At 34.5% G+C, this 25601-nt stretch overlaps 1 long non-coding RNA gene and 1 pseudogene across 2 annotated transcripts; one reads left to right on the top strand and one right to left on the bottom strand.

The window, feature by feature from the left end:
- The first annotated feature begins 424 nt into the window (after positions 1-424).
- On the top strand, positions 425-17885 carry LOC133203124 (uncharacterized; annotated as a pseudogene).
- Positions 4142-5457, bottom strand: LOC133203206 (uncharacterized). 2 transcript variants are annotated; one of them, XR_009723352.1, is made up of 2 exons: positions 5226-5457; positions 4142-4361 (listed from the first exon to the last, which is right to left on the bottom strand). It is a non-coding gene; the product is annotated as an uncharacterized LOC133203206 (long non-coding RNA). The 2 variants fall into 2 exon arrangements; XR_009723351.1 differs by having other exon boundaries at positions 4142-4364.
- Positions 17886-25601: the final 7716 nt, after the last annotated feature.

Below are 25601 nucleotides of genomic sequence, written 5' to 3' on the forward strand. Positions count from 1 at the left end.
TGAAACGCAAATCTTTCTGCTTTTCTCAATTTTACACAGTAGCCCGCGTGGGGTAGTGGTTAGAGCGTTTGCTCTAAAGTCGCGGTGTAAGGCGTTGATTCTTACGTCGCAGGTTCGAATTCCACTGCTGGAGGTGAAGGCCGGTCATTGGGAAGAGACTGTATAAACCGAGGTCCCGTGTTGCAGTAGGTGCTGGCACGAAAAAGATCCCTCACTGCTAAATAGCCCTAAGTTATTTGTATAATATTGTATAATATTCCGAGTATAGGTCAAAATTTGTAGTCCATCACCCGGCAGGTGCTTGCGTCTCCATATAAGTAAAAAATTCTCGAGAGGAACGTTAAACAACAAACAAACAAACAAAAACAATTTTACGCAGGGGTAGAGGTACATAATGGCGTAGGGCATTTAATTGAACGGGCTAATGGTTGAAAAACCTAACAAAGGTAAACTTTCTTTGTTGATTTTAAGATAGATAATATATATTCAGTTTTTGTTGATATGAAAGAAGATAGATAACAGCCAATGTAATTTATTTCCTGATATATGTTATTTTTTTTCTGGATATGGCGACGATAAATATTGCAATATATTTTTTACCCTATATTATAGGATGTACACTTTGGTATGGTAAGCACTCGTGATTTTAATTTTAACAATTATTTATACTGACTGATATCAAACAATGATAAAACATTTTGGCTTCACAAAGTTTTCAATAGAATATTTGGATGACAATGGATACACACTTTGTGATTCAAACTTAGCGTGAAGGTGTGCCATAAAGTTTTATCTGGGATGATCCTGCAAGTATATGTATATTTGATCTCATGGCAGTTCAGGCATCAGTGGATGTTTATTACCAATAAAATTGTTCATATGTATATATCATCAAACAAATCAAAAACTAAACAATTATGTCTGAAATAAGTAACTTTTCTTCAATGGAACAAGAACATTTGTTTCAAATTGCAGTTATATAATTCAAATCTCTTGTAAGTAAATATTATCATAACGTACAGAAACAACATAACTCTATGAAGATTGATTTCCCCTGTTGAAAGAAAGCATTGGAGTCTGATGAGTGTATATTGTAAAAGGTAGAGATAAGGAGCAGTGATCGATCTAAAGAAAAAAACCCATAAACAATACAAATATGTAAAGAGGGCGTAAAACATGGACCCGTGGAAATTCCAGAGATGGGATAAGATGCTTAGGAGGAATAAGCATCCCCTGTTGACATGTCACACCTGCCGTGAGCCCTATGTGTTGAAAAGGTATATGGAACTATCTGTAGTCAATTCAGTACAAAAACAAAGACCTAACAAATGGTATGAAATAAATCAGCCAAAATACGACCAAATGACAGGTTATATTTGCTAATAAGGTCAAGTGTAAGTAAACAACACCATAATAGTGAGCACGTGGAACATTAAAACATTGACAAACATTTACATAATTGGATTTTAACTCTATTATTTCCCTTAAAACCATGAAATAATTAAATTTTCTTTTCGGACTCCTTGACTATTGTTTCTTCTAGTAGCGATACCATCGCATTGAACTTATAAACAGAAATAATATTAAAAAAAAATATTGCTATAAATTAGGAGATATAGCATTGATATACACCCTTGCACTTCATGAAGAAAGAATCTTGAAAATCGGCGTTCATCGAACAATGAAGACAGGGAGCTATTATAATCATTAACACGCAAGGATTCTTATGATTAGCAGTTACAAATAACCATGCCACTGATTCCTTCGTTCACTTCAGAGTCATAAAGTAAATCTTATTTTGCTTTTATTCCTTAAAAAAAAAAAGCTAATTATGTACAAATATGCTAATACTGAAAAATATATCGTTGGTCTCCGATGTTGAAATCCTAACTTGGACTCGGAACTTGTATGGATCATGGCAAGTGGCTATTGAATGTTCAATATGAAAGACGCATTTTATTTATAAAATACAATACAAATATCTGGGTTTTTTGGTCATAGAATTAAGCTAAGAAAATATATGTAGCCTTATAACTTTTTTAATCATCAAGTTTAGCTTGTTTGATGCACCGGTAACGGTATTCTGATATGCATATTGTAGCATATACTTTACATACATGTATATTACAGAATTTAAGAATTGATTCTCATGTCATATTTAATGCTACCTTGTTGTACGATTTAATAATTACCAATACTAAATGGGGATTTTTTTTTTTATTTCAGCAAATATAGCTTTGAGTAAACCAACGCATCAATCATTTCAGTATAATCCAGGAGATAGTAGATTCCAATCCAGTAAGGCTGTGGATGGACTGAGGACTGACCTCAGTGCATGGGGAGGACAGTGTGCAATATCAGCTGGGGGCCAGAGAACTGCAACCTGGTGGGTAAATCTTCAATCAATCTACACCATTCATGATATAAGGATCTATTACAGGACAGATAATGTTGTATGGGGTAAGTGCATTTTCTACTGGAAATTAAATTTGGATCATCGTTTTAAAATAGGCAATCAGAAGTTAGAAGGTTATTCCCTATTCCCTATTGACTAATCGAATGGCAAACCGGATGCTGCTACCGGTTCCCTATTCAAATTACCGTAAGTGTCCTAATATTTTTTTTTTTTTAAACTTGAATAACTCATTATAATACATTTTAAAGTAGCACATCAAAGACATCACTTAAAAAGGAAGAGTGAGGACCCCAAACCAATGTGGCTAGCCTGAACAAAATGATGGCAATGGATGGAAAAGGTAAACCTTGATCCAGGAGCTGGTTAACACCCTGGATCCCATATTTAGACCTTCATATTTTTACAGAGGAGGGGTCTGGGAGGGACCCCTTGACTGTCAAAAGGAATTGAGTTTACAAGAGCGGTAACCCATTTAGCTAGCCCAGCCAACAATTTAAAAATCCGATATAATACAGTTAAAGGGTACATAGTTCTAGGGGCTGGCTTACACCCTGGATCACATAATTTGACCATCGTCTTTTTACAGGAGAAGGGTCTGGGAGAGACACCTTGACTATCAAAAGGAATAGAGTTTACATGAGTGGTAACCCATTTAGCTAGCCCGGTCAAAATTGGAAAAATCCGGTATAATACAATTATAAGAGTACATAGTTCTAGGGGCTAGATAACACCCTAGATCCCATATTTTGACCTTCATTTTTTTTTTTATAGGAGAAGGGTCTGCGTAGGATCCCTTTATTGTCTAAAGAAATTGAACTTACAAGAGCGGGAACCCATTTAGCTAGCCCGGTCAAAATTGGAAAAAATTCCGTATAATATATTATTAAGAGTACATAGTTCTAGGCGCTGGCTAACACCCTGGATCCCATATTTTGACCTTCATCTTTTTACAGGAGAAGGGTCTGGGAAGGACCCTTTAACGTTCAAAAGGAATTGAGTTTACGAGAGCGGTAACCTAATTAGCTAGCCCGTTCAAAATTGGAAAAATCCCGTATAATACATTTATAAGAGTTCATAGTTCTAGTGGCTGTCTAACACCCTGGATCCCATATTTTGATCTTCATCTTTTTGCAGGAGAAGCACCTGGAAAGGACCCTTTGACTGTCAAAAGGAATTGAGTTTACATGAGTGGTAACCCATTTAGCTAGCTCGGTCAAAATTGGAAAAATCTCGTATAATACAATTATAAGAGTACATAGTTCTAGGGGCTGGATAACACCGTAGATCCCATATTTTGACCTTCATTTTTTTTACAGCAGAAGGGTCTGCGAAGGACCCCTTTATTGTCTAAAGAAATTGAATTACAAAGCGGTAACCCATTTAGCTAGCCCGGTCAAAATTGGAAAAAAATCCGTAAAATACATTTATAAGAGTACATAGTTCTAGGGGCTGGCTAACACCCTGGACTGGGTTGCTCAAAACCTTGTTTAGCGCTAACCGCTGGTTAAATCTCTTATCCAGCGGTTAACTTTTAACCTTTGGTTAAATTCTGTTGCTAAGAATTTATCCGCTGGTTAACCATGCTATCCAGTGGTTAAATATTGGCCAATGTTAGCCATTCCACAGAGGTGGGTTAAGTCTCTTATCCAGTGGATAAGCATGGCTACCTTGTTATTGTTTTTTTTGTAGATTTTGGAGGATAACAAAAGAAACAAAGTCTTGTATACATTGTAATCACGAATTTAATGTTGATTAGTACTAATAAAGACACAGTCATTTATAAGTCAAGTAGAAAAGGCTTTGCAGCAATATGGAAGAGGGGATAACAACACTTTCAGAGATATAATAGGATTTCATGTCTTCAGCATCTGCAAGAATGTTTCGAATGGGTTCTTTCAAGGCTAAATTTTTGGTGTTGCAAAGGCTTTCATCAAGTGGCAATCCCCTGCTGAAAAAAAGATGATAAATATATGTATGTATAAATGAATAATTTAAAAATTGTCATTTGTATATAAGCTTAATAACGGATACAAATAAATTGATATATTAGTTTGGTAAGCAAACATAAATTATTAAAATACATTTAAAAAATAAATTGGGAATCGACATCCCCCCCCCCCCTCTCTTCAAATGCTTTGTTTTTTATTTAATCATTTTTTACAATACATGTATTAATTATCATTCGCTTGACAATGATTTTTTATTGGCCCCATTTTGTTAAGCGATGCCTCTTGCAATTGCCTGCTGCATTAAATAAAGAGTGTATCCCCTATTTCCTATGATTTTACATTCATGTTGACTAGGTCCCTCTGTGATTATAAATAAATAAAAATAATTATAGAAAATGATTTACACATTTGATATTCATAGATATCTATATACAGTCCTTTATTTTCTCTAAATATTGATACTTATTAAAAGGTGTGGTATTTATGTAATAAACTTTGGATAATGCATTAATGCATTTTAGTTACACAGTGTATAGGTACGGAGAGAAATGCCTCAGTGACGAACTCACTTTATCTATGTACATGTATTCGACCATGACATTTCCGTTATTTACAGAAGTGCAAATAGTAGTGACTACCAACTATCGGTGTTATTAAGACAGATGTGAAGAAAGTTTATTTTTTCTTTGTAAGTGTTTGAAATGAGTCCCTTCTGGCAAGGTAACTATTTAAATTGAGAAACGCAGCCAGTGCGAATTTCCTCAGGATGCGTAGCAGACGACGTTTACATTGTGATAACAGGTAAAGGTGTTCAATCAGTTATTTTTTAAGAATGAGATGATGCAAGTTGATGTGCTTACCTTGTAAGTATAGCCAAGTATTAAATAGGAATTATTCCGAAGAGATATGGCGAGTCACTTTGCATTGTCTTGAACACTATACATTCAATGAGGGCTTTGATTCCCACCATCGGTCTTATTCTACACAGCCTACTATCCATCTTCGCCGTGGTGCTAATTCTTCTATACAACTCTATGTTCTTATTGATCCTCCACTTGAATTTACAGCATAGTTAAATTTTTAGCCAAACCTGTGCTTCTTGACTTTTTGTAACTTAAACCGTTTGTTTAGTGTTGATAACTGTTACATCTATGGGTGTTTCTCCACTTCTTCAATACAGTTGTAACATTATAACTTCTCACATTTCACTCATATGATATTTACCATGGTAGCCATTTTTTTTTAGTTGACAAGTGGACAAATGTATAGCATTGTGGGATACTAACCACTGGTTAAATCATTTAACTTGTGGTTAGCTAACCAGAGGCTAATTTTATTTTGAGCAACAAATATTTGACCAGTGGTTAGTTGGCCAGTGGATATAGAATTTAACCATCGGCTAACTTAACCAGTGGCCAAAATTAACCAATGTTTTGAGCAACCCAGTCCTGGATCCCACATTTTGACCTTCATCTTTTTACAGGAGAAGGGTCTGGGAAGGACCCTTTGACGCTCAAAATGAATTGAGTTTACGAGAGCGGTAACCTAATTAGCTAGCCCGGTCAAAATTGGAAAAATCCCGTATAATACATTTATAAGAGTTCATAGTTCTAGTGGCTGTCTAACACCCTGGATCCCATATTTTGATCCTCATCTTTTTACAGGAGAAGCACCTGGGAGGAACCCTTTGACTGTCAAAAGGAATTGAGTTTACAAGAGCAGTAACCCATTTAGCTAGCCCGATCACAACTGGAAAAATCTCGTATTATACAATTTTAAGAGTACATAGTTCTAGGGGCTGGATAACACCGTAGATCCCATATTTTGACCTTCATCTTTTTACAGGAGAAGGGCCTGGGAGAGACGCCTTTACTCTAAAAAGAAATTGAGTTTACAAAAGCGGTAACCCATTTAGCTAGCCCGGTCAAAATTGGAAAAATTCCGTAAAATACAGTTATAAGAGTACATAGTTCTAGGGGCTTGTTAACACCCTGCATCTCATATTTTGACCTTCATCTTTTACAGGAGAAGGGTCTGGGAGGGACCCCTTGACTTTTAAAAGGAATTGAGTTTACAAAAGCGGTAACCTATTTATTAGCCCGGTCAAAATTGAAAAAATCCCGTATAACACAGTTTTAAGAGTACATAGTTCTAGGGACTGGCTATACGCCTGGATCCCATATTTTGACATTCTTTTTTTTTACAGTGGAGAGATCTGAGCGGGATCCCTTGACTGTCAAAGTGAACTGAGTTTAATCGTCGGGAACCTATATAGCTAGCCCGGTTAAAATTAGGTACAAAGCGTATAATACTGTTATAGGAGTACACAGTTCTATGTTCTGGATAACATTCACGATCCTTTATCCTGTACTTTCTTGTATCTTTAAAACATTACATTTGCCTACAAGAAAGGTCACCTAATGTTGCATATGAAATGAACATAAGAGGTTACCTTATGTGGTTCATCAATCCAGTGACAAGAGGACACCTAACGTTGTATATTAGTACGGAAACTTAGCGTCCCCCCGTTATATAACACATTCCTTAAGCAAGGGGCCCATGGACCTTATAGGTCCCCTGAGTATCGTTTATCAACTTTCAAACAATTGAATTTGGTTCTTGTTTTAAACCAGAGGCCATGAAATTCACACTTTTGAAAGAGGCACCATTGCTCATCATAACTATACACTTAGCATGCTTAGTTTTATTACTTAATACCCAATTTAATAGGCAGAGCAGAGGAACAAAGAGAAAAATGCATTTCTATTATATAATCAATAGTGCCCCACCCAAAAAGGACCCCTGACCCTGGGGTCACACATTTCACAATTTAATAATTTTCATTAATACCAAGGAGCAGATTTCAAAGCATTAATTCATTTTCAGTATATAATCATTAACCAACCAACCCCGGTTACCTCTGACCCCTTGAAATTCACAATTCTGGAAGAAGCACCCTTGTTCATCATAACTATGTACTTAGATCATCGGCATACATTGACATAATACCCAGGAGCATAGGAGTTTCAAAGAATTGATTAATGCATTTTCACTAACAAAAACAATAGAGCCCCACCTTTACACCAGAACCCCTGACCCAAGTGCAATGAATTTTACAATTTGAAAGAGGCACCCTTCCTCATCATAACTATGTACATAGTTCATTGATTTCATACCTAGGACCAGAGAAGAAGATTTTTAAAGAATTAATGCATTTTCACTATGTAATCAATAGAGCCCCGCCCTTACACCAGAATCCCCGACCCTGTGGCCATAAAAATCACAATTTTTGAAGAAACATCCTTGTTTATCTTAACCAATCACTTAGTTTATTTCACTAATACCCAGGTAGAGAAGAAGATTTTCAAAGAATTAATGCGTTTTCACTATGCAATCAATAGAGCCCCGCCCTAACACCAATTCCCCTGACCCAGGGGCCACAGAATTCACAAATTTTGAAGAGTCATCTTTGCTCATCATAAATATGCATTTGGTTTGTTTGTTTAATACCCAGGAACAGAGGAGAAGATTTTAAAAGCATTTTCATTATCCATTTATATTCCACATAGCCCATCCTAGCATCAGACCTCCTAACCTGGGGCCATGAATTTCATTTAGGTAGAGGGCTCAATGCTTACTACAATCATGCTAACAGTTTGACTGCTTATCTTGTTATACAGCATGTTAAAGCCACTAACTGACATCTACTTTTCATCATAATATCTGACAAGTTTATATAATATCTGATAAGTTTACATAATATTCTGAGAAGTCGACATCATTATCTGACAAGTCGACATAATTTTCTGACAGGTCGGCTTGTCAGATGTTATGTCGACTTGTCAGATAATGATGTTGACTTATAGAATATCATGTCGACTTGTCAGAAAATTATGTTGACTTGCCAATAATATGTCGTCTTGTCAGATCTTTATATTTATCTTTTCATCTTTATGTTGACTTTTCAGAGACTTATGTTGACCTATCAGAAAAAATATGTTGTCAACTGATGGCCTAATCTGGGCATGCGCACATTTTTTACGTTGAACTTTTGAACTCGTGAATAAGTGAAAAGTACACAAAAAATCAGACAAGTCGACATAATTATCTGACAAGACGACAATAACATCTGACAAGTCGACAAATGTACACCATTGTATGGTGTACAATATTCCATTGTACACCATACAATGGAATACAGAATTACAAAGCGGTTAACGTTGGACTCCCGACCCATTAATCGGTTAATCATATCAAAAATTATATTTTATCATGTATACTCAACTGATAAACAAGAAGACTAAAAGGGTCTTAGTATATATTTTATTTCAAATTTAACATTATAAATGATGATATAAGGATAATCAGAACTGAGTCGGTGCTTAATGCTGAATTTACAATATAATTTGATAGGTAACTGCAAATGATAGAAGTGGTAAGATACACATTATAATCAGTTCACGGTTAACATCTCACAAACTGGCCGATTACCCTTCGACGTCAATTTGGAGAACCTTAATTATCTCCGAACAGCTTTAATAGATGTGTGAACATGCTAACATTTCAGAAATTTAAATAATTTTAATTGAATATACGAAATTATGCTTCAATTCCCAATTTTTTGGATTAACCGATCACAGATTTTCCAGCCGATTACCATCGTTCCGACCGAGTAAACGGTTAACCGGTTACAAATTGTCATGCCTAATATATAGGATTGTGGTCAACTTCTAACTCTGTGGAAAAAAGTTACCATTTGTAGCTTTTTAGATTTGCCCCTTACTTTAAGCTCAACTGAGCCGAAGGCTCAAGTGAGTTTTTCTGATCGAAGAGTGTCCGTCGTCCGTCTTAATGTGTGGCTATATCGACATTTTTGAATTCATGTCAAAGAAACATTGAGCCATTTTCAACCAAACTTTCCACGAGGCATTCTTGGTTAAAGGGGATTTAATTTTGTTCACAAGAAGTGTCAAGCTCACTTTCAAGGGGAGATCATTAAGAAATTGTGAAAATTTAATGGCATCATTTATTTTTTTTTTCTTTTCAATAACCACTGGGCCAAAAAATGAAACATGTGAAAGCTCCATTACATAGTGTAGATTCAAGTTTGTTCAAATCATGACACCTAGGGCTAGGGTGGGGCCACAATGGGTTAAACATAGGAATACATAGGAAAAAATCTTTTAAAATTTTAAAATTCTTTTGTCAAGAAAAGCAAAGCCAAGATTAGTAATATTTATAAGGAAGCATCTTCAGGTAGTATAGATTCAATATTGTTCAAATCATGGCCCTTGGGGCTAGTGTGGGGCCATGTTAAGCGATCTAAGTTTTACATGGGAATATTCAGGAAAAATCCATAAATATCTTCTCCTCAAGAACAACAAATAAAGGAATGACTGGTCATATTAATATTTAAGCATTTTCAGGTAGTTTAGATTCAAGCTTCTTCAAATGATGACACCCGGGGGTAGGACGGGCCACGATAAAAGATGAATGTTTTACATGGAATATATAAGAGAAATTTATAAGAAATCTTTTAAAGCCATGATTAGTCATATAAATATGGAAATATCTTCAGTGAGTGTAGATTTGTTCAGAACTTATCCCCCCTCTCCATTTGGGGTTGGGTGAGGCCTCTTTTATATTTAAACTTTTCAATGCTAAACTGATTTCTGCTTTTCACTAACCAAATAACTCAGGTAAGCGATTTGGCCCACGGGCCTCTTGTTTGTATATTGCGTCAATAAACTTCGGGCTCAACATGCTTTATGATATGGAATTTGAATTTGTGAGATCCGCCACTCAAATCTTGAGAATCTTTAAACATCGGGTCCAGGAACATTGAGGACCTCTACAATTTTCACGTACAGTTAGATTCTAGCCATCAGATTACATCAGTCAATTAAAAAACTTGCAGAGAACGATTTATGGAAAAAGATGAAGTTATTACAAAATGAAGTCAACTAGATTTATGACCCCCCCCCCCCCCAACACACACACACGCAAAACTCTTATAAATCAAAGCCTTCTTTACCTTTACAACCCATAACGTCTTACGTTATTGATTATAGAATTAACACATCATCATAATATGTTCTTACATGTAAGTACATATAAGTAAGTAATAAGTATAATATGTCCTTATTCATATTTTACTCTTTGCGTTGTCTATCTTATAAGTAAATCGATCGCCATACACCCCTCATGCTACCCCATACCATCCTCAAGACTTGGTAATTATGTGAATTATTATAGTAATGTTTTGAAATGAGCATTTTTGGAATGGAATTTTTTGTTAAAAGTTTGAGCAAAATGCACTGACTTCACTTATTGATAATGATTTTCTTTATTTGAAATGTAATGATTGATAAAAGTATTGAAATTAATTACTTGTTACACACTATTAGATTGAATGATACAGATAGATACATGTATATGTTATAAATCTTTTTAAGAAATGAAGATAATTTTTACTACGCAGATAATAAAACTGCGCTAAAGTAAGGCATTGTCGCTTAATATAAGAAGAAATAATCTGGAAAATAATTTGACTTGTTTAATCTTTTGATTACATTTCACAACGATTTTGAGAGCATGACGTAAGAAAATTCTTGGAGGGAATGGCCCAGAAGTTGGACATCTGTGCATTTTTCCGAATATCATCATGTTAAATATCTGTCATCCCGTAGAAGAAAAAACGTGCCTTTATAAAGTTTTATAAGCTTTGTCGAGTTAAAATATTAGATATCAAAGGAACATCTTGTATTAAATAATACACAGTATTGAATAATACACGTGTCGATTTAAATAAAAAAAAAAAAAAATATTGGATATGATCTACTACGGTTCAAAAATATTTTTGCCCCCACCCCCCTTTTTTGAAATTGCAGGATTTGCCTTAAAATTAGAATCTTCACTTTAAATAACCCATACAACCCAAGTTTTTAATTACGTACATTTAATGGACATCAAATGGATAGGTCTTCAAGGGAATTTGGATTTTTTTCTTCTGAATTTATTTTAAAATAGAAAGCTGCAGGAATATTCACAGGAATATTCAAAGAACTGCGAACAAAACTATTGTTATGCCGCCAACCTCCAAGTCAATTTTCAGAAGTAAACATATGTGAATGATTTTTCATACTTACGTAAATATTTATATGAATTTTTACAAATCACAACTTAACAGAGAAAGAAGTCTATAATTTTAGTAAAACTTTTTTCACAATAGAAATCCATTGAAATTAAAAGGAATATATTTTGAAAGGACATTCCCCTTTCCCGTAAAACAAAAATACCAAATTCTTTGTTGTTTCACGGGGAACATATGTTTATAGCAAATTTGTTCACGTTATCACCAATTTTAAAAAAAAGTTTCCATCTAAAAATGGTGTTTTATCAACCTCATATGTTTGTTTTTACATGAGTTAAACATAAAACACGGAAATATTAAAAGGACATTTATCCATATCCATGAGTATTCAAAAGCCCGGTGAAGCTTTAGAGCCTCAATGGATATCATTGTTTATACCCACTACCAAAAAAAAAAAAAAAACAAAAACAAAAACAAAAAAACAAAAAAAAAAAAACCTCTTAAAAGCCCTGTCGTTAAGAGTGATAAACTATTTAGCACTTGTATTAAATCTATTGATCAATTACTATCAATTTTTTTTTTTGCATTGAAAAAAAATTAAGGACATAATTGTCATTAATATTAATTTAAATGGGTGTAAAGTATAGGCAAAAATTGAGGGTTAGCGTGCGTAGCTCTTTTGGTTGAGACGGGGTCACAGGAGTTCATTCATTGACCACGCAGATAGTGCTACTCAAAAAATGAAGTTTCTGTTTTCTATCATTCTCTTTGTTTGTGCAGTGTTTCTTTAAATACAAAGACGAAAGAAAATATGTCTGTAACAATTTACAGGTTGCATATTTATCGCAAATTCAAAATTCATGAAGCGTAATTAGAAGGATGTAAGAAGGCTTTTGTTTACAATGCCCACCTGTATATTGATTACAGTCTTTCCGAACCCGATGTTTATTCAAAAAGTAAAACAAAGAACGTATTATACGGGATTTTTTCCAATTTTGACCGGGCTAGCTAAATGAGTTACCGCTCTTGTAAACTAAATTCCTTTTGACAGTCAAGGGGTCCTTCCCAGACCCTTCTCCTGTAAAAAGATGAAGTTCAAAATGTGGGGTCCAGGGTGTTAGCCAGCCCCTAGAACTATGTACTCTAATAACTGTGTTATACGGGATTTTTCCAATTTTGACCGGGCTAGCTTAATGGTTTACCGCTCTTGTAAACTCAATTCCTTTTGACAGTCAATGGGGTCCCTCCCAGACCCTTCTCCTGTAAAAAGATGAAGGTCTTCATATGGGATCCAGGATGTTAACCAGCTCCTGGTTCAAGGTTTACCTTTTCTATCCATTGCCATCATTTTGGTCAGGCTAGCCACATTGGTTTGGGGTCCTCACTCTTCCTGTTTAAGTGATGTCTTTGATTTGCTTCTTTAACATGAATTATAATGAGTTATTCAATTTTTTGGAGAAAAAAAAGGACACTTACGGTAATTTGAATAGGGAACAGCATCCGGATTGCCATTCGAATAGTCAATAGGGAATAGGGAATAACCTTCTAACTTCTGATTGCCTTTAAAATATTAAATCTATAAAAATATACTCAACAGAAAGACAAAAGAAAATCTGCAGTAAAAAATAATATATTTTACAAGATAGATGTTCTTCTTTGATTTCAGATGAAACAAATGGCTACACAAGAAGATTTCTAAGGTTTTAATGTCTATATATCAAACACAACAAACAGGCAAGCTGGATACTTATGTTTCCATGATACAATCTACAACAAATCCACGATACCAGCTGTAATTAATATAACGTGCCCTGTACATGGACAATACGTCATTTATTACAATGAGAGACTTACTGATGTTCCCTATCCAATTGATTATTCCAAATATGCACACACTGAGCTATGTGAAGTGGAGGTGTTTGGTATATTTTTTAATTATCGAAACATTTATGTATCAAAAGTTTAGTTGGTAGTTTCAATAACTTAAGTTTTTCTTTTTTTTTTTTTTTTTTTGGGGGGGGGGTGTTATATATTCATTCTGTTAACTATGGTATTATTTGGAATATCTAGGCGATCAAGATGTTAGTTTATGTGTGCACCGATCTTTAAATAAAAATTAAAAATGAGAGGAAAGCTCAATATCTTATCCTTTTTTTCTCATCAGTTCAAAAAATAACATTTTTTGTTTAAAAAATCACTCACACAATTATATAAATTTGTTTAATAAAACAAATTGTTCATAGCCTTGTTGAATGTCTGGATCGAGGGTATCAGGACAATATTTTAAAGATATCTTAACGATGTCAAAAAATCGTCTATTGAGATGTAAAAGAAGTATACACTTAAGCTGTTTTTAAGATGCAGCTCGTATGTCATAATCGCTAAAAAAAATAATAATTAGCTGCCTTAATCCATGTATAACTACCTTCTTGCAAACTTCAATCCATCCTCAAGTTATTTTCAAGTAAATTTAACACCCTGTAAAATCTTATAACTGTTTTAATTTATTTTTTCCATGCCAATTAAAATTTGAAGCGCTTTGTAAATTTCAAAGATTTCTAAACATATCATACACTGAAATCTCACCATTGTCTTAAAAGTTGTCGCTAAATAATACGTGGCAATTTTTTAGGTGAACTATGATTGATTGATTGTTTGTTGTTTAACGTTCCATTCCAGAATTTTTCACTCATACAGTGTATAGAGACGTCACCATATACCGGTGAAGGGCTTCAAATTTTGACCTTTAGTCGGCATTTGTTCCATTGAGCAGTGAGGGATCTTTATCGTGCCAACGCCTGCCGTGCGACGGGCCCTCGGTTTTTAAGAACTCATCCGAAGAAACCGCAACTTTCACTTCAAAGTGCCGACCGCATGGCGAAGGAACAGTTGCTACCCATTTTTTATCGACTTAGGTCCGTCGCGGCCGAGATTCGAACTCACGACCTCCCGATCATGGAGCGAGCGCTCCACCGACTGAGCTACCATGAACGGTAGGTGAACTATGAAGAAATCAACAAAATTATTAAAAAAAAAAACATGGCCAGTAAGACAACTTTTTAAGGTAGGTCGCGGATTTACTGTATAAAAATTCTTACGAGAAAACATATCCTGAAAATTTGATATAATGTTCGTTGGAATTTGCGGCATATTATCTGAATTTTTTTATTAAATTTACCTACGTGGTTTTCATGCTATGTTACTGGAAACACGGAATAATTTTTGGTACTATTTTTTCGCTTTACTATAGAAATATATCAGAAGATAATGTTTTTATATCAATTGTACCGAAAAAGTTTCTTTAGAAAAGGTCGGATAACTTTTTAAAGACATAGACAAATTACTCAGAAATTTCAAAATGTCAAGATGAGGTAAAATTAAAACTATTGAGATAAAAAAAGCCGCATGTCTTCTTTTTAGTTTTTTGATAAATAATTTTAAAGTTTGCTTTTACATATATGTATCTTTATATGTGGAATATACAAGATCTGAAGGTTTCATAGATGCACACTGTAATTTAGATGCACACTGTAACTTTACTTAGCATTTCACTTATTGCGGAAACGTGTTAAGAAGATGCGGCTTCTCAACTCTAGTATTGTGAAATTCATATTCTGCCCAAGAAGTCAGAATGAGCTGTTAATTGATACAAAAATTCTTCGTTGATTAGAATTAATATGCAGCGACAACACTGCGATTGATAATATATTAATTCAAGTAATGTAAGGATGTTCAATTTCATTATTAAGATTTCAAGTATACATGTAACACGTGAAGTTTATCACTTCAGTCGACATCGGTATAGGGAAAAAAACACCCCACTACTGAGGAAAGGAAGGGGGAGGGGGGAGGGGGGGTTATCGGCAATGTTCTTTTCATATCAGTTGCAGGTCAGTATATCGTTCGAACACTCAAACATTTGTTCTTTCTTGTTTTTCGTTGTTTTTTTTTTTTTCAATTTTTCATCAGCAAAATGTAAAATACCTGCATTCAGCGTACACACAGACAGCTTAACATTTGTTATATAGAAAATAATTGTACTTGACACTTGTATTTCTTAAAAGTATATTATTATCTGTTTACAATGTCATAAAGGTCCGATTTGCCGAGTGTTTGTATGAACTTATTTTAACATGTTAAATGCATTTGACTATGTTAAATTAATTGCTTGCTAGCCTGCATATCGAGAGCGACTCTGTCAGATTCAAATACCAAAAAAAAAACCCCAAAAACAAAAAACAAAAAACAAATTTAAAAAGGAAAATAAATGTTACTGAATTTCACCCGTTTTTAGATTTGAGGATTGATTTTATCCTAAAAAATATACAAAGTTTTTTTTTTTTTTTTTTTTTTTTTTTTTTTTTTTTTTTTCCGGCTGAGATGGGCAAACATGGTGTATTACGCACCTTCCCTTCGTTGCAAATTATGTGCACATATACAACCTTTCAATTTTTCGGCTTAGCAATTTACGGTAACTTTCTTTTTGCATACCATATCTTTTAAAATGACTCATTTTGATTGACCTTTAGCAGCTTAGTATCACTTACAAAATAAATTATTCCTTGCATTTTGCATCGCATTTATTATGCTTTATTAGTTTGTTCCCATACATTACACATATTATCAGAGAAGAATTCAAACTTGTAATACCCTTGGTTCATACACTTACGAGGTTTAAGGACAATAACATGAACTTTTTACGCTTCGTACAGACTAGAATCTATTGCTAGAATAATTTTCAGAAAAAATAATAGGGACGCAATGAAACGTAGCATTTTTGATGTAATTGACGTCATAATCAAATGCGCACAAAACAAACGCTCGAATCGTCGAAATTGTGTACAGAAATTGATGTCAAAAGCTAACCTGCGACCTACATTTAACAGAAATATTTTGTGAAGCTATTATGTGTTCTTCTAATATGGATATTAATTGAAATAACATAGCAATTCTTTTTAGTGTAGAAATAAGTTAGGTCACCTCACTTGACAGCCATGCGATGAATGCATGCAATGTGTGCTATTTTATAGGTTGCAAACAAATTTCGATATCGCAACTGATAGAACAAATGATGAATAAATAAATGTTAAATTATATTAACGTATCTTATATCTCGAAAGTTTTCCTGATTAAATACATTTGGCATTTTTTTAAGTTTGCGATTCCAAATTGGCATGTGCTCAAACACGTGCTTAAACAATTCTTTGTATTTTTTTTTTTAAATAAACAAACTGATCTGGTTTTCTTTTTACTGAATAAAACAAATAAAATTAATAGTCATCATAATCAAATATTCCATGCAGAAATGAACGTCACACCACGCAATCTTTAAAAATAATAATTAAAAAAAAAATGCATACGTTATAGCATAGCTTATCTGTTTATTAACTTGTTTGCAACAATAGGTATGTAGGATTTTGTTTAAATGGACCTTGAGATATATTGAGGATATTGATACGCAACATACCAAATACACAAACATTTAACAGACACAAGCAATGCAGGCATATAAATAAAGTTATATTCAAATTAGAGAATATCTTTGCTTTAGTTTCGAGAGAAAGAATTTTTTTTATAGTTTCCTTCTACCTAAATTGGTTATAGAAACGTCATTTTCAAAACAACTTCCTTAAAAAGAAGAGGAATAAATGTCACAGAGATACGAGCATATGAATGATTATACTAAATTGGAAAAGAAATGATTTCTCACAAAGTATGAATTCTAAAGAAATTTTAAACTTTTCTTCAGAATTATTTTCATTATCTTAAGGTTGTACTACTGGCTACTATGGATTTGACTGTTCTCTTCCCTGTCCTAAAAATTGTCGTTATTGTCATATAGAGACTGGAATGTGTTCCTGGTGTACACCAGGATATCAGGGATATCGGTGCAAAGTTGGTAAGAATCTAAATGAGAATCGTTTTATTCGAGCATGGAAAGGCAACGCATTTTTTCTTCTTTAGGGATTGAAACGAATCATTGCCTCAATGGTCATTTCCAATATTTTTACCTTTTACAAACAATATATATTGATATACTGTATGGTTATTGATCTAAGGCTATTTGAAAATAGAATACAGCATATGTATGCTTTGATGACAATTAGATATTACACTTTTGTCAATGCACGTACTTAAGGTAAGGATATATTTAATATTTTCTTTTTATCTCGAGAATTAAAAAAAGTTTTTATTTCTTTCAAAAGAGTGTGGTAGTGGCAAATACGGTCAGGACTGCGGAATTAGTTGTGGAGCTTGTCTGGGATATAAACAATGTCACCACATCAATGGGTCTTGTCTTGAAGGCTGTGACACTGGATATGAAGGGGTTCTTTGTAAAAGAGGTAACATGACTACTCTAAATATTGTTACAGTGCTGCTATCCCACAAGTTGACATGGGATGGGTTTGGATTGGATTCAGATTGAGGATTCACGATAAAAACATATAGTAGTTAATCCAATCCAATCCTATCCTATCCTTTATCCTACAGCCAATCAGATTCGAGAAAAGGTTGATTCATATTTCAGAATTAATTACAAAAACGGAATATGCTTTAAAACGTTTACAAAAGAAATATTTATAAAATTACGATAGAAAATGAACATATTTTGTTTATTTTAACACAAATTAATAATAAACTTCGAGTGACATCGCGTGCGATTTAACCGTGAACGATCACCGGAAGAATTTTGCATGTAAACAATTAACAACGAAGAGTTCGGACATCAAGAGGTCTTATTTTCTTCAGCATGTTTGGATGATTAAGCCAATTCCTACGTGTTTTAAAGTTCAATAACATGTAACTGTGTTAAATGTGCTCTGTTTGTCTGGGTAATTCTACACAAACCGCCAACGGCGGACTTGAGCAGATCGATATCGCATTTGTTTGGTGCAAGAACATGTAAGTATACTACACACTGTACATGTGTGCATGTTTATACATTTCCCCCTTTAAACAATGTTATAATGACTTGAGCTATCAAAATTTTATTCTATTATAATATAGACAAAATCGGGTTGGAAAAATAGGTGGTGTGGGAAGGGGAGGGGGTTAAAAAATTACAAATACTCTGTCATGATTCAATGTGTTCTAAAACAATAAGATGTATAATGCCTTTTTCAGTTTGTTATTACTATATTATTTCCCTACTGTGGTTTAAAAAATATTTTTTTATTTGAGTGCAATTATAATAAAATAAAGACAGAATCATTTCTTATGCTACATGTACTGTTTAAATTGTATTATAAGCCAACTCAGCACTTACATGTACATTGTATGTATGACCTATTCTGGGTTATGAATTATAAATTAATCATGCATTATTATTCATTGCAGAGAATGATACTTGGTTTTGCCTGCCCTCATCAAAATATTTTGTGAGGAAAAAAGGATTTTACATTTAAAAGGTAGGTATGATTATTAACATGTGTTTATGCATGGGTATCAATATAATATTAGCATCTATTTGCTTACATACAAAATAGATGCCTTTATTTTACGAGAGAAGTATTTTGTTTGAGTCGGGCTCGGCCCGACTGAAGAAGTATATAAAGGCTCGGGTTTGTCCTTCACCTTCCTTTCTGCTGAACTTTTCAAAGGTAAAGACGTGTTGAAAGTGTTGTTAAAAAATTTAAGTAATTTTACGTTGTAAATTTCAAATATCTTATTTTTCTTTATTATTTTTAAATTCCCAACATATTTCAAGCAATATTCTCTAGGTTTAATTCATAAATACAGCGGATGACACTGGATTGTTAATTTGCATGTGGCAGACGACACGTGCGTTATCTCTTAATCACGTACATAAGCAGTCATAAAAAAATTGTTTGGCAATTTAATTTATTTATTGCATCGTCGGCTGTCTCTGTATATAATTTAAAAGGAAATTGGATGGTATTGTTTTTAATTTTTTATGTATTATCAGACGCGCACGTTTCATGTACTCGTGTTATTTGTTCAGCATTAATTTATTCTATATTCTATTTACATGTTTCATAATTCATCAATGAAAAAATGCCACCCAAGAAAAGGAGAGCCAACCAGAAAAAAGCCAGTGCTAGTACAAGCAGTGCACCTAGTCCAGCTGGTGTAGCCCCAATATTAGAAGAGGGCACAAGTGGAGAAAAGCATTTAGAGACTCAAGTTGATATGCACAGACCTTCCAGTACCAAAAGAAAGAGATCAGAAACTGTTGTTTCATCACCAAACCCTGCTGTACCAGGTACATCTGCCCCCTTTGAATTGCCCAATTCGGTTGAATCAGTATATTCACATCTAGCAAGCATTGTCTCTAGTAACATTAGAACCAAAATAGTCAATTCTATTTATATTGATATTGCAGTGCTTCTAGATAACACTTCACTTAGTGAGACAATGGAAAAGAAAATCTATTTTAACGATAAGGGGGAACTAATCACGAGGGAAAGTTCCCAAACTAAAGTTAAAATAACTTCAATAGATAAATGGACAGATGCATTTATCATTTATGCCAGTATTTACTCTGCATCCCACCCAGAGACGGTTCAAGATCTCTTTAAGTATTTGCATGATATTAGGCTCGGGGCTTCACGGGGTGGCAGTTCTATGGGCTGGAAGACATATGATGAGCAATTCAGGCTCCGACGAAGCTTAAACCCTGCTATATCTTGGGGCACTATTGATTCCGAACTATGGTTAATGTACATGTCACCTGTAAGTTCACCTTCTGTGGTGGGAGGAACTAATTCTAGACAAACAGGCCATATGAAATGTTACAATTTCAATTTTCAGGGTATTTGTAGTAGGGCTCAGTGCATTTATATGCACTGCTGTTTAAAATGCAGTGGGGCTCACCCACTCTCTACTTGTCCTGTAGGCAATAATTACATGGCTCAAGCTAAACCAGCATATTCGTCAAATGTTCGAAACAGTTTAAGGTTGCCTCAGAGTCCTAACAACTTTTTTCGCTCTCGAATGCCCATCAACCCTCAATACACGCGACCCCTCAGACCACAAACAAATCTAGGAACTAGGAAAAACCCCAATTAAGATAGACAGACTTCAGGAGCATTTGAAAGATTACCCTGATAAAAAGGTTGTAGTATTTTTAGAAGAAGGATTTACAAAAGGTTTTAAGATTTGCTATAAAGGTCTTAGAATCCATGTTTCATGTAAAAATTTGTCATCTGCAAGAGAATACCATGATCAGCTTTTGGAAAAAATCAACAAAGAAATAAGCCTGGGTAGAATTTTGGGTCCTTTCATTGATTTACCAATAGCAAACCTTCATTTATCTCCAGTCGGTGTTGTCCCTAAATCTGATGGGGGATGGAGGATGATATCTCACCTCTCTTACCCCGAGTTAAGCGGTGTCAACTATTTTATTGATCCTGAACTCTGCTCGGTACAGTATTCTTCATTTGATGGAGTCATAGACATGATTGCTAGGTTGGGAAAGGGGGCTCTATTAGGAAAAGTTGACATCAAAAGTGCATTTAGGTTGATACCTATTTACCCAGGAGATTTTGACTTGCTTGGTTTCTCATTAGATGGATTGTATTACATAGATAAATGTTTACCTATGGGTTGTAGCATAAGCTGTAAAATATGGGAAACTTTTGCCACGTTTTTACATTGGTTGACAGGGTACAAATCTGGGCTTAAAACCTTGGATCATTATCTAGATGATTTTATTTTTGCGGGGAGAAAAGAAACTCAGGAATGTGCTCTTCTCATGTCTCAATTTATATCGATAGCTTTCGACATTGGGGTTCCATTAGCTGATGAAAAAACCACAGGGCCTACCACAAGGTTAACATATCTGGGTTTTGTGATTGATACAGTAGAAATGATCATTAAAATACCCCAAGATAAAGTTGATGCTCTACTACAAACTATTAAAGTTTTTCTTGATAGAAAAAAAGTGACTCTTAAGGAATTGCAATCATTAGTGGGAACTCTTAATTTCTTTTGTAAAGCGATTAGATCTAGTAGGGCTTTTATTCGCAGATTTTATGATGCAATGTCTGGGTGTCTTAAGTCATTCCACCACATTAGATTAAATTTAGACATGAAAAGTGACCTTAGAATTTGGGAGATTTTCCTAAAGCACTTTAATGGGGTAGCATATTTCTCCGATACGATTTGGCAGGATTCTAATATTTTAGAGTTTTATACTGATAGTGCTGGTTCTAATGCTTTAGGATGTGGGGCTTATTTTCAGGGTAGTTGGTTTTTTCTTCCTTGGCCAAAACATTGGGAGAATCAGGAAATCATGAAGGATATTACATTTCTTGAGTTAATTCCAGTAGTGATAGCAATTGAAATTTGGGGGAATTTGTTAGTTAGGAAAAAAGTCTTATTTCATATTGACAATATAGCTTTAGTTAGTGTAATCAATAAGCAAACCTCTAAATCCAAGAGAATTATGGAGCTTGTTCGACATTTTGTGCTCAAACTTATGTTAAATAATGTTGTGTTTAAAGCTAAACATATTTCAAGTATTGATAATAACATTGCGGACTCTATTTCTCGGAAACAGTGGCAGAGGTTCAAGGAATTGGCACCATCAGCCAAGCCAAACCCAGAAGTCCCACCAAGGGAGTTAGTGAACATGATATACAATTTGAAATAGACCGGTTACTTCAGGCATCAATTTCTAAGAACACCAAGTTGTCACATCAGACAGGACTAGCATCTTTTCAAAAATTCAGGTCAACTTTTGACTTGGACGACAACTGGCCACCATTAACAAGTCATCTGATCCAATACATTGCTTATTTGTCACGCTTAGGATACTCATTTTCAACAGCAAGGTCTTATGTATCAGCAATAAGCTTTAACTGCAAAATTCAAAATTAACAAGTCATCTGATCCAATACATTGCTTATTTGTCACGCTTAGGATACTCATTTTCAACAGCAAGGTCTTATGTATCAGCAATAAGCTTTAACTGCAAAATTCAAAATTTTGATGATGTTACTAGGAATTTCATGGTTACAAAACTCTTGGAAGGGATGAGGAGACTAAACAAACCAGCTGATTCTAGACTTCCTATTACCCCCAATTTGCTCAATAAAATATTACATATGTTGCATTCAGTGTGTTTCAATAGATATGAGACTTTGCTTTTTAAGGCAGCTTATTCATTGGCTTTCTTTGCATTTCTTAGAGTTGGAGAAATTTGTTTATCTGCAGGCAATGACAGTAACTCAATTTTGCAAGCCTCAGATATTGAATTTGATCAAGATCAAGCAAATATGTTATTAGTCATTAAACAATCTAAAACTGATCAGACAGGCAAGGGTATTACAATATGTATTGAAGAAGTGGGTGGCAGTATTTGTCCAGTCAAATGCTTGAGGGAGTTTCTGTCTATAAGACCCAAAGTTAAGGGAGCATTATTTTGTCATTTTGGAGGTGAACCACTAACTAGATCCCAGTTTTCATCGGTTTTGGGCAAGGTGTTGAAGGTCTGTAAAGTTGGGGGCAATTACAAATCTCATTCCTTTCGCATAGGGGCAGCCACAGCAGCATTTGAATTGGGTTGTTCAGAAGATTCAATAATGGAGGCAGGTCGTTGGAAATCTAAGGTTTACAAATCTTACATTAGGTCTCCATTGGCAGGTTTAAGAAAAAATAGAATTTTTGATGATATCTAGCTCTAGGTTTGGGTTGTTCACATGCTAGTACCATAGGTATCATGAAGTAAAAAATAAAAAGCTGTTCACAATAAATTGCACTTGCATTAGTTATTATACAATTGTCACTTAAATTGTTTGTTAGAACTTATTAATTGTCAGTCTAGTTCTTTATTTAGACTTTACAAGTTTTTTCAGCCCCCTTGCAAGTATGGTGTGTTGGTTCCTCCATTATAAAAAGAGCATTCTTGGAAGCCTTTAAAAGTCCCTCGGGGGTCAACTTAGCCTTAGAAAGAGTCGGACTAAATTTATGGTGGCAAGGCTACTCTGGACTAAAATTCATTGAGTTAAAGAAAAAACTTTTGTACTTGAAGAATCTTGAGAATGAGCCTAACTTTATTCTTCTACATTGTGGCGGCAATGACATTGGTACCAAAGCATATTCTTTATTTGAACTTATAAAAAAATTCAAGACAGATTTGGCTGAAATTAAGGGTCACTTTCCCCAGGCCATCCTGATATGGTCTCAAATCCTTCCCCGTATTCAATGGAGGTATTCCGAAGATTTAGTGACCATGGAAAACTATAGAAACCGTCTCAATAGGGCAGTAGCCAAATACATATTGGAACAGGGGGGCTGTTACCTGAAACATCCAGATTTGATGAAAGATATCGCCAAGTTTTTGCTACCTGATGGTGTACATTTATCAGAATTAGGAAACTCAATTTTTCTAATACAGTTCAAGGAGGTCTTGAATACTTTGCCCAAAAAAGGGGTTGCGTGTATCCAGACAAGTCTGTAAGTACCTAGAAAGAGTTGGGGGGACCTTGGGCAGTATTGGGCGTGGAACAGTTGACTTGTGGCTTTCCCCATGTGTGGGGTGACTGCAAACTGTGCCAGTATGCAGCCATGTGGCATCTGCGCACACCAAGCCAACTGTTGACAATATTTGTGTGAAACTTGTACTATACTCAACTGGACTGGGTTGATGTGTGAACCACAGTTAAGTGTAGTATTATTTGACAGTGATATTAACTGTGAACTAGAAAAATGCATATTTGAGTTTGAGATTTGAAATTTTGAGATATTTGATATTTGAACTACTGTGAGTTTGAAATTTAATGTTTGATATGTGCAGTTTGATATTTGAACTTTGACATTTGAACTTTGAACTTTGTTTGATGTGTGCTGACCCTCCGCGGTAAACCCGGGACGGTTAGTGTGTACACATGTTGCTATGATTTGATGGGATTGCCCTATTGAAATGGCATCCCATATTGTTTGTGATTTATTGTGCCACGACCAATACTCGCCATAAATTAAACATAAAACTAACATTTGGTGTTGTATTCTTATCTCTGTATAAATAATAGCATCTATTTGCTTACATACAAAATAGATGCCTTTATTTTACGAGAGTAGTATTTTGTTTGAGTCGGGCTCGGCCCGACTGAAGAAGTATATAAAGGCTCGGGTTTGTCCTTCACCTTCCTTTCTGCTGAACTTTTCAAAGGTAAAGACGTGTTGAAAGTGTTGTTAAAAAATTTAAGTAATTTTGCGTTGTAAATTTCAAATACCCTCCCTCCCTCCACGTCAGATATGAAGTTGTATGTTAATTTAAAAAAGGAATTTCTGGTGCTTGGGTTTTTTCTCCTCTTCTTTTTCAGGTTTTGGGGCATCAGTTCCCTTAGGATTTAGTTGGATACATGCATAAGGAATCGTCGTGGCGCTATCCAGGATTGATGAACATCTGCGCACACCAAGCCAACTGTTGACAATATTTGTGTGAAACTTGTACTATACTCAACTGGACTGGGTTGATGTGTGAACCACAGTTAAGTGTAGTATTATTTGACAGTGATATTAACTGTGAACTAGAAAAATGCATATTTGAGTTTGAGATTTGAAATTTTGAGATATTTGATATTTGAACTACTGTGAGTTTGAAATTTAATGTTTGATATGTGCAGTTTGATATTTGAACTTTGACATTTGAACTTTGAACTTTGTTTGATGTGTGCTGACCCTCCGCGGTAAACCCGGGACGGTTAGTGTGTACACATGTTGCTATGATTTGATGGGATTGCCCTATTGAAATGGCATCCCATATTGTTTGTGATTTATTGTGCCACGACCAATACTCGCCATAAATTAAACATAAAACTAACATTTGGTGTTGTATTCTTATCTCTGTATAAATAAATACATATTATTATCTGAGTTGAGATGAAGTTTCTGTAGATTCTCTGAATAAGTCATTTTTCTTCTTATAAAAAAAGAGCGAAACTGAAAACAATGTGCTATTGTTCTGGTCATCATGGTCATCATCATGTTATATGTATTTTCATATTTTTTTCTTAATCAAATTTTAAGCAAAGAAGAAAACAAACAAAAAACAATATTAGATTAATACAAGCAGAAAAATTTAAAATAGAGAAAAAAAAACCAAACAAACAAAGGTACTCATACTAGTTAACAAGTTGACGAGATGAAATGAATTACAATTTACAACTAAATTATG

Source organism: Saccostrea echinata, unplaced genomic scaffold, assembly GCF_033153115.1.
Source record: "Saccostrea echinata isolate AGI-Se365-2 ecotype Australia unplaced genomic scaffold, CSIRO_AGI_Sech_v1 ptg000048l, whole genome shotgun sequence".
NCBI classification, from domain to species: domain Eukaryota; kingdom Metazoa; phylum Mollusca; class Bivalvia; order Ostreida; family Ostreidae; genus Saccostrea; species Saccostrea echinata.